The sequence below is a fragment of the Micromesistius poutassou genome (assembly GCF_964030765.1).
Source record: "Micromesistius poutassou genome assembly, chromosome: 5".
In the NCBI taxonomy this organism is placed as follows: domain Eukaryota; kingdom Metazoa; phylum Chordata; class Actinopteri; order Gadiformes; family Gadidae; genus Micromesistius; species Micromesistius poutassou.
The window spans coordinates 640,271-648,081 of NC_140275.1; the positions used below are offsets into that span (position 1 = coordinate 640,271).

Consider the following 7,811-nt stretch of genomic DNA (forward strand, 5'->3'; position numbering starts at 1 on the left):
GGAGACGCAGCGCGTGTCGATGCAGTCCGTGATGCTGGTGTACTCGGCCGCCTTCACCTGCACGCCGGCGCCCAGCCCGCCGTACACGCCGCGCGGGTTGAACATAAGGCTGTGGGACTTGACCAGCTGGGGCTCGTCCAGGAAGGCCCCGCCCCCCGCCGACAGGTAGCGGCTGCTCTTGGAGCGCTCCATCAGGCCGGCCGACGGCGGCGGGGACGGCTCCATCTCCCAGGGCGGCAGGGCGGAGTCCGGCAGGAGGTGGGCGGAGCTCAGGGACAGGTCGGCCGCGGCGCTGTCCTCGAAGGCCCCGCCCGTCCCCGTGGCGACCGTCCCACAGCCGCTGCTGCCGGCACCGCACTCCGAGGAGCGCTCCCCGCCGCTGCCGCCGCCGCCGCCGCTGCCGCCGCAGCAGCCGTCGCGGCCCCCCGCCAGCACGGCCTCCATGATCTCGGAGTGGAGGGAGGAGTTGCGGCGGAGGGGCGGGGCCGTCCGCAGGGGGTCCAGGAACACCTCGCCGGGCCCCACCTCCTCCGAGGCCGACACGTAGATGTCGATGCAGGAGGACGGGCGGTGCTGCTGGGCCACCGACAGCGTGGCCAGGGGGAGGGGCTTGGCGTCCCGGGGGCCGGTGCCCGAGGACACGGACTGCGAGCTGTTGGCGCGGTGCAGGCTCAGCGAGCGCTCCTTGAAGAACGCCTCGCCGCGCCTCGAGGCCCCGCCCCCGCGCTGCTGCTGCTGCTCGCCGCCGCCGCCGCCGCCGCCACCGCCACCGCCGCCGCGACCGCCGCCCACGTAGAAGGAGTGGCTCCGGGTGCGCGTGGCGGCGGCGGCGGTGGGGGAGGGCGGGGACAGCGAGCCCTCGCCGCCGGCCTCCAGCGCCTCCTGCAGGCGGTAGGCGTTGCCGTCCGTGCTGTTGAAGCTGCTCTGCCGCAGGATGTAGCCGGCGTCGGGGCCGTCGGCGTGCCGCAGGGCGTAGGCCGAGTCGGTGCAGTCGGACGAGGTGCGGGAGCGCACCTTGTTGACCTCGCCGCGCTCCACGCCCGTCACGCGCTCCAGCGCCACGGCGATGCGCGCGATCAGCTCCTCCATCTGCGCCAGACGCACGTCCACCGTCTGCAGCGACGCCTTCATGAAGTGCTCCCGCTCGTTCACCTCCTCCAGACGCATGGCCATGTTCTCCACCCTGCGGGGGGGGGGGGGAGGGGGGGAGGGGGGGAGGAGGACAGCCAGCACCGAGGGGGGAGGAGATAAGGAGGAGTCAGAGATAGCAGGTCGCCGTGCGCCCGCGTTGTGTGGCGTTCCGGTTCAGCGGAGGACAGCAGAGTCAATATTGGATGTCCCCCGAGGGGCGATGTGTTCTACCACGGCCGTCCTCGCGGAACAACACCGCGCAAAAACAAACGATAAACAGGCAACGGCAACGCCGGCTGTATCGAACGAATCAACAGAGATAATACAATGACAACGGCGATCTTGGTTTTGATAAGATGAATGAACATATGATCAGTCTCCCTCGCCTCCTTCTCTATAAGTCCCTTACCGTGACTTCCCGTTAAACCTCAAACCTTTAAGCCTCTAGTCACTTCCTCCCCGCGCTCTGAACAGACATCGACCCGGCGGCGTCGGGCCGTAGCGTCTTCAAGAGGGAGGACCGCTTTGGTTTAACCACGGAGGCTCCTCCCACACCAGGCGGTCATCGCCCTGGTCGCCCTGGTCCACGTCTGGTGGCCTCACAGAGACGACTTCAAGAGGGAGGGCCGCTTGGTTTAAGGAGCCTCAGTGGTTAAGGAGGCTGTGGTTAAGGAGGCTCAGTGGTTAAGGAGGCTGTGGTTAAGGAGGCTCAGTGGTTAAGGAGGCTCAGGTTAAGGAGGCTCAGTGGTTAAGGAGGCTGTGGTTAAGGAGGCTCAGTGGTTAAGGAGGCTCAGGTTAAGGAGGCTGTGGTTAAGGAGGCTGGTGGTTAAAGAGGCTGTGGTTAAGGAGGCTCAGTGGTTAAGGAGGCTCAGGTTAAGGAGGCTCAGTGTTTAAGGAGGCTGTGGTTAAGGAGGCTCAGGTTAAGGAGGCTCAGGTTAAGGGGGCTCAGGTTAAGGGGGCTCAGGTTAAGGAGGCTCAGGTTAAGGAGGCTCAGGTTAAGGAGGCTCAGTGGTTAAGGAGTCTCGGGTTAAGGAGGCTCAGGTTAAGGAGGCTCAGGTTAAGGAGGCTCAGGTTAAGGAGGCTCAGGTTAAAGAGGCTCAGGTTAAGGAGGCTCAGGTTAAGGAGGCTCAGGTTAAGGAGGCTGGTGGTTAAAGAGGCTCAGGTTAAGGAGGCTCAGGTTAAGGAGGCTCAGGTTAAGCCGGCAGCGTGCTGACCTCTCGGAGGTGACTCTGATCCTCTCGTCGTTGGAGGAGTTGAAGCGGTCGTCCTTCTCCCTGAAGTACTCCTCGATGCACTGCTCCTCGAAGTCATGGACCTTCTTCAGCTCGTCCTCCGTGATGAAGAGCTCTGTGGACACGAGGAGGAGAAGGAGGAGCAGGGGGGCAGAGAAGAGGAGCGTGAGGATCGTAAGGCCGTATCGCTTTGTGGGAACATTGTGGTACAACACAACACCGATATAAACTCGCTGTACGGAGGAAGTAACTACAGACTAAACCAATTAAAAAGTGATCGTGACCGACCCTAACCCTGAACGCAAACCCCTAACTCTGAATTGGTTTCCTGTGACTTTCTTCTGTGTTTAATTAGCAGCTCTGCTCCTCTCCTCACAGTGGATGCACAACGCTCAACCCTTCGTCGACCTCAAGTCCTCGTCAAAAAGTGGTGATGAAAAACTAATTTTAATCCTTTGTGGTATAGTTGTTTCTTTAGGGTCAGGGTTAGGGTTAGGGGTTAGGGTCATGGTTAGGGGCTAGTGTTAGGGTTAGGTTTTTATAACATTGTTCAGCTTTTGATGGTCATACGACCCTGGGTGCACTGGCACACCATCTCCCAATCCTTTCATTTAGTTTTTTCTTTTTTATATATAATGTTTTTCATTTTTGTGTTTCATTTCTTTTTTTGCAGGGATTGAGTAAAACCAGAGGAGGAGAAGGAGGAGCAGGAGGAGCAGCAGCTGGGGTCTGAGGAGGCGCGGAGCAAAGGTAAGTATACTTTCTGTTCTATTTCCTTTTTTGACCCCCAAGGGGAATCAAGAGGGAGCAGGGCACCGCCAGTGAAGGCCCAAGGGGCCGGGGCCCCCAGAGGCCTCCCTTAGTGGGGCAGGCAGCACAGCAGTCGGGTCGATATAAATACACTTCTATTATAAAAGATAAAATGTGGATCTGAGTATATAAAAGAGGGCGATCTTAGGGGTTAGGGGTCTGCGTTAGGGTTAGGGTTAGGGGCTAGTGTTAGGGTTAGGGTCAGAGGTTAGGGTTAGGGTTAGGGGCTAGTGTTAGAGTTAGGGTCAGAGGTTAGGGTTAGGGGCTAGTGTTAGGGTTAGGGTCAGAGGTTAGGGTTAGGGTTAGGGGCTAGTGTTAGGGTTAGGGTCAGAGGTTAGGGTTAGGGTTAGGGGCTAGTGTTAGGGTTAGGGTCAGAGGTTAGGGTTAGGGTTAGGGGCTAGTGTTAGGGTTAGGGTCAGAGGTTAGGGTTAGGGTTAGGGTCAGAGGTTAGGGGTTAGGGGCTAGTGTTAGGGTTAGGGTCAGAGGTTAGGGGTCAGGGGCTAGTGTTAGGGTTAGGGTCAGAGGTTAGGGGTCAGGGGCTAGTGTTAGGGTTAGGGTCAGAGGTTAGGGGTCAGGGGCTAGTGTTAGGGTTAGGGTCAGAGGTTAGGGGTTAGGGGCTAGTGTTAGGGTTAGGGTCAGAGGTTAGGGGTCAGGGGCTAGTGTTAGGGTTAGGGTCAGAGGTTAGGGTTAGGGTTAGGGACACCTCGACTCACTCAGGCCGTAGTCGCGCTCGTCGTCGTCGTGCTTGCGCCAGCGGCAGCACAGGTGCTTCAGCACCATGGTCATGTGACTGAAGATGATGAGCGGCGGGGGCAGGACGGGCCGCTCGTGGAAGGTCATGATCAGCTGGTAGCGCTGGAACTTCCACACCTGGTTGGAGATAGACTTCACTTCGAAGAACGTGTTGCTATGGTGACGGACAAACACAGAAGACAGAGAAAAACACAGCGACCACAACGGGAGTCTAAATAACCAGAGGGCATTGGTTCGGACGGACGGCCGGGTGAATCATGGCCATGCTAAACACGATGGAATACCCATAACCCGTCCCGCTAATCTATATGCAAAACGTAAACGTGAACGGGCTGGCAGCGAGGGCGGCCAACTGGTTTAGGAGAAGCGGTTGAATGTGTTTGTGTCTCTTGAATCATGCAAATGGCTGTTCACATTCCTGGTTTTAATGGAAGGCAAGACAGGGCAGTTTAATACCGTGATAAAACATAGAAAGAATTAAAGAAAGAAGGAACAATAAATAGAGAATGCGAGAATAGATGAAGTGAGAGAGAGAGAGAGAGATGAAGATAGACAGAGAAAAAGAAAAAGAGAGCAATGAAGACAGACAGAGAAAAAGAGGGAGCGAGAGACAAAGACTGACCGAGGGAGAGAGAGGGAGGGAGAGAGAGAGAGAGAGGGAGGGAGAGAGAGAGGGAGGGAGAGACGGAGAGAGGGCGGAAGAGATGGAGAGAGGGAGGGAGAGACGGAGAGAGAGGGAGGGAGAGATGGAGAGAGAGGGAGGGAGAGACGGAGAGAGGGAGGGAGAGAGAGAGAGGGAGAGCGACAGCATGCTGTGTGACATACTTGAAGACGGCGATGAGCAGGTTGACCAGCAGGATGTTGGCCACCAGCAGGTAGCAGGCCATGATGGCGGGGACGATCCAGGCGCCCGTCTTACAGGGCGGCAGCCGCACCACGCCGCCGTCGTCCGTCGTGATGTTGATACCGCATGGGGCTGCACGACACAACAAGAACACACACACACACACACACACACACACATGAGCACAGAGAACTAGTTAATGCGTTGGCGATCAATATCAATTGGTGAAAACAAAGATAACCTATGCAAAATAAGTGTGTAGATGCACAAACAGACATGCACATACGCAGCAGCAAAACCAATGGGTTCAAATGGGATAAAGGTCATACCAAAAGACTGGAAAAGGACACACAAAAGCAACAAAAGAAGAAACCAAAAGAAACACACAATGATAAAACCATAATGATAACAAAAACAAAAGGTCAATCTATGTATTGTGCAAGAAGCATGGTCTGCCCTGGCGCTTCCTCTATAGGTGAGGGAAGCGGCGGGGGGGGGGGGGGAAACAATGAGTTGGCTCATGTGCTGAAATGTGCATCTGAAAAGCAAAACAAGAGCAGTCATACACATGACATGTGTCGTCCAAGCCTCCCAATATATTCAAACATGTCTGGAATGTTTCAAATATATTGTTTGCATGTGCACCATGTTTGATTGTCTTTGCCTTGTATCGTTGCAGATGTGTTTAGGATACAGAGAGTGTTTTTTCCATCGCTGATGGTTCAGTTGCTGGGGCTTACTAGGGGAAACAGAGAGGGTTTGTCCGCAGTTTCTTTGCCGTTAGATAAGAGTTCATTCTGGCCATGCTCGTATGGGTTCCGCTTTTCTCAATTGTTCACACAATGCAGCCCAAAGAGAGAGAGAACTGAAGCAATGTTTCTTCTTTGAAAAGTAGCCGACCCTCGAAAAACAATTGGGATAATTACCAAGACTAAAAAACTCTGACAACTGAACCAACGTGAAAAAACAGGTAAAGATGAGGAAGCCGGTGGATGTTTGCTGTTTGATCTCCTTGGTCTGTCTGTGAATATACATATGTATATACATAATATACACGTGTGTTTTCTAATGTATCGTCGTAGTATCGATTCATATTATGTATTCCTGATGAATTGTTGTCATGAATACATCATTCATCAGCCGTGTTATTCTGCTCATAACCATGTCAGAATGGAGGGTTTGTCTTAGTGAATTTCCGGTCGGTGCGTAACGTGAGCTGTGACCAAATGGTGGCAGATAGTGTTTGGACGGCAGGGAAGCTGCCGGAAACACAGGAAGGAGCTGAAACAAAACATCTAGGGATTAGCAAACGTCATGAGCTCAACTTTGTAACCCCGTGCGATGTTTCGCTGTGTCGGTGACCTGCATGGAACGGCCCGGTGGGGAGCCAGTGTTTTTAAAATCGTTCAGGATAAAGTTGCCCTAACTTTTTCCTGGCCTTGGGAACAAGCGACTCGTGGTCTAAATCGATTAATAACTAACGATGATTACGATTATTTGACATAATCTGACAGTCTGTTTAATGCGATGGCTTGCATGACTTAACCATCCCCCAAAGACCAAGTTCGTAAAGGCAACTTTAAAGGAGCACTGTGTAAGATTCTAGTGCTAACACCGCTGGCTCGTACTGACCCTCGAGTACTGATCTGTACTAGTACTAGTCTGTACTAGTCTGAATGCTGACAAACTAAACAGCGTCAACTGATAAACAGACAGTGATTTTATCATTGTGTCTTTATTGACTTGAATCTTTAGGTTTAACCAAAAAAGATCTGTTATATGAATATAAACATTTTCTGTTACATGAAATATAGGCCTATATATATTTAAATAATTTCTACTGATACATTGTGGTCCTTTGACAGAGAGTAAATGGTTTAAATCTTGCACAGTGCCCCTTTACACTGGAGGGTTTATGGAGCTGCATGCAGGCATCCATCTGTAGTGCCTCCTGGTGGTAGGAGTGTGTATGGCATGGCAGTGAGGTTGCGATGATGGCACGAGATGGGGGAGTGTATTGCATAAGTATCTTTATCTATTGGTTCACTGGGGTTTGACTGCACTGAGAAGTGGAGTTATGGACCGTTACTACGCCAGGTTCCGTGGGTTCGAAAGTAATTTTCGACCAGCCAGAGTTTTTCATTCATTCTGCGCTGTAACTTCCTACTATGCATATCTGAAACAAAGAACGAAAGCATTATTTCAGATCTCTTGTCTTTGGGCTACTCGACGCTCATCCTCCACATGCATCTCATTTAGACTCCAACACAGGTTACACTTTTAACACTTTAAACGGCGCTCAACCAATGAAACAACAACATACTGAGTATTTTCTCTGTAAGATAAAATACAATGGAAAACAATAAAATATTGATAAAAGAATTGCAAAAGGTGAAGGATGGTCTATAATAGAGTCAAGTCTATTATGAAAATATAAACAATGGCATCTTCTCAGTTACTGCTTGGCTCATGGATGCATTACGTTGGGCTCAGTGATGCAGTATGTTGTAAGGGAGTGTGTGGTTAACAAAACGCTGTGTGTCCAAGGGTTCAACAACACGAATACACATGTATTCTATATATATGTAAGACTAATAATATATCCATTCAAAATGTGTAAACCCCATGTTATACTACAACCGCAATCTCCATTTTATGTTCCCACTTAAACCACACAGGCAACAACATGGATGACAACAACAAGAACAAGTAAACTGCAGGGGAAAGAGTAAGCTCATCACTATGGAGCGGGAGAGCCCCAGAATCCTCGGAGTAAAGCCAAACGTACGGTCTATCTGATCGGCAAACACCTCCCCGTAGATCATCCAGTACGGCATGAAGAAGATGTTGCGGGCCAGCATCCAGGAGGGGTCCTCGTTGGGGTTCAGGATGGCCTGACGGGCCACCCCGAAACTCATCAGCACCACCAGCATGATGATCACAAAGTACATCATGTCGATCATCTGGGGAGGGGCGAGGGGGGAGAGGGGGAGGGGGAGGGGAGAGGGGGAGAGGGGAGAGGGGGAGAGGGGGAGGGGGAG

General features: G+C 52.6%; 1 pseudogene across 1 annotated transcript in view; it reads left to right on the plus strand.

Annotated features, from left to right (window-relative positions):
* The first annotated feature begins 7,701 nt into the window (after positions 1 to 7,701).
* LOC311343908 (protein FAM219A pseudogene) overlaps positions 7,702 to 7,811 on the plus strand; it is a 2,557-nt pseudogene continuing 2,447 nt past the window's right edge. The window contains exon 1 of the transcript in view: positions 7,702 to 7,715. The product of the transcript in view is annotated as a protein FAM219A pseudogene (transcript). The remainder of the gene's footprint in view (positions 7,716 to 7,811) is intronic.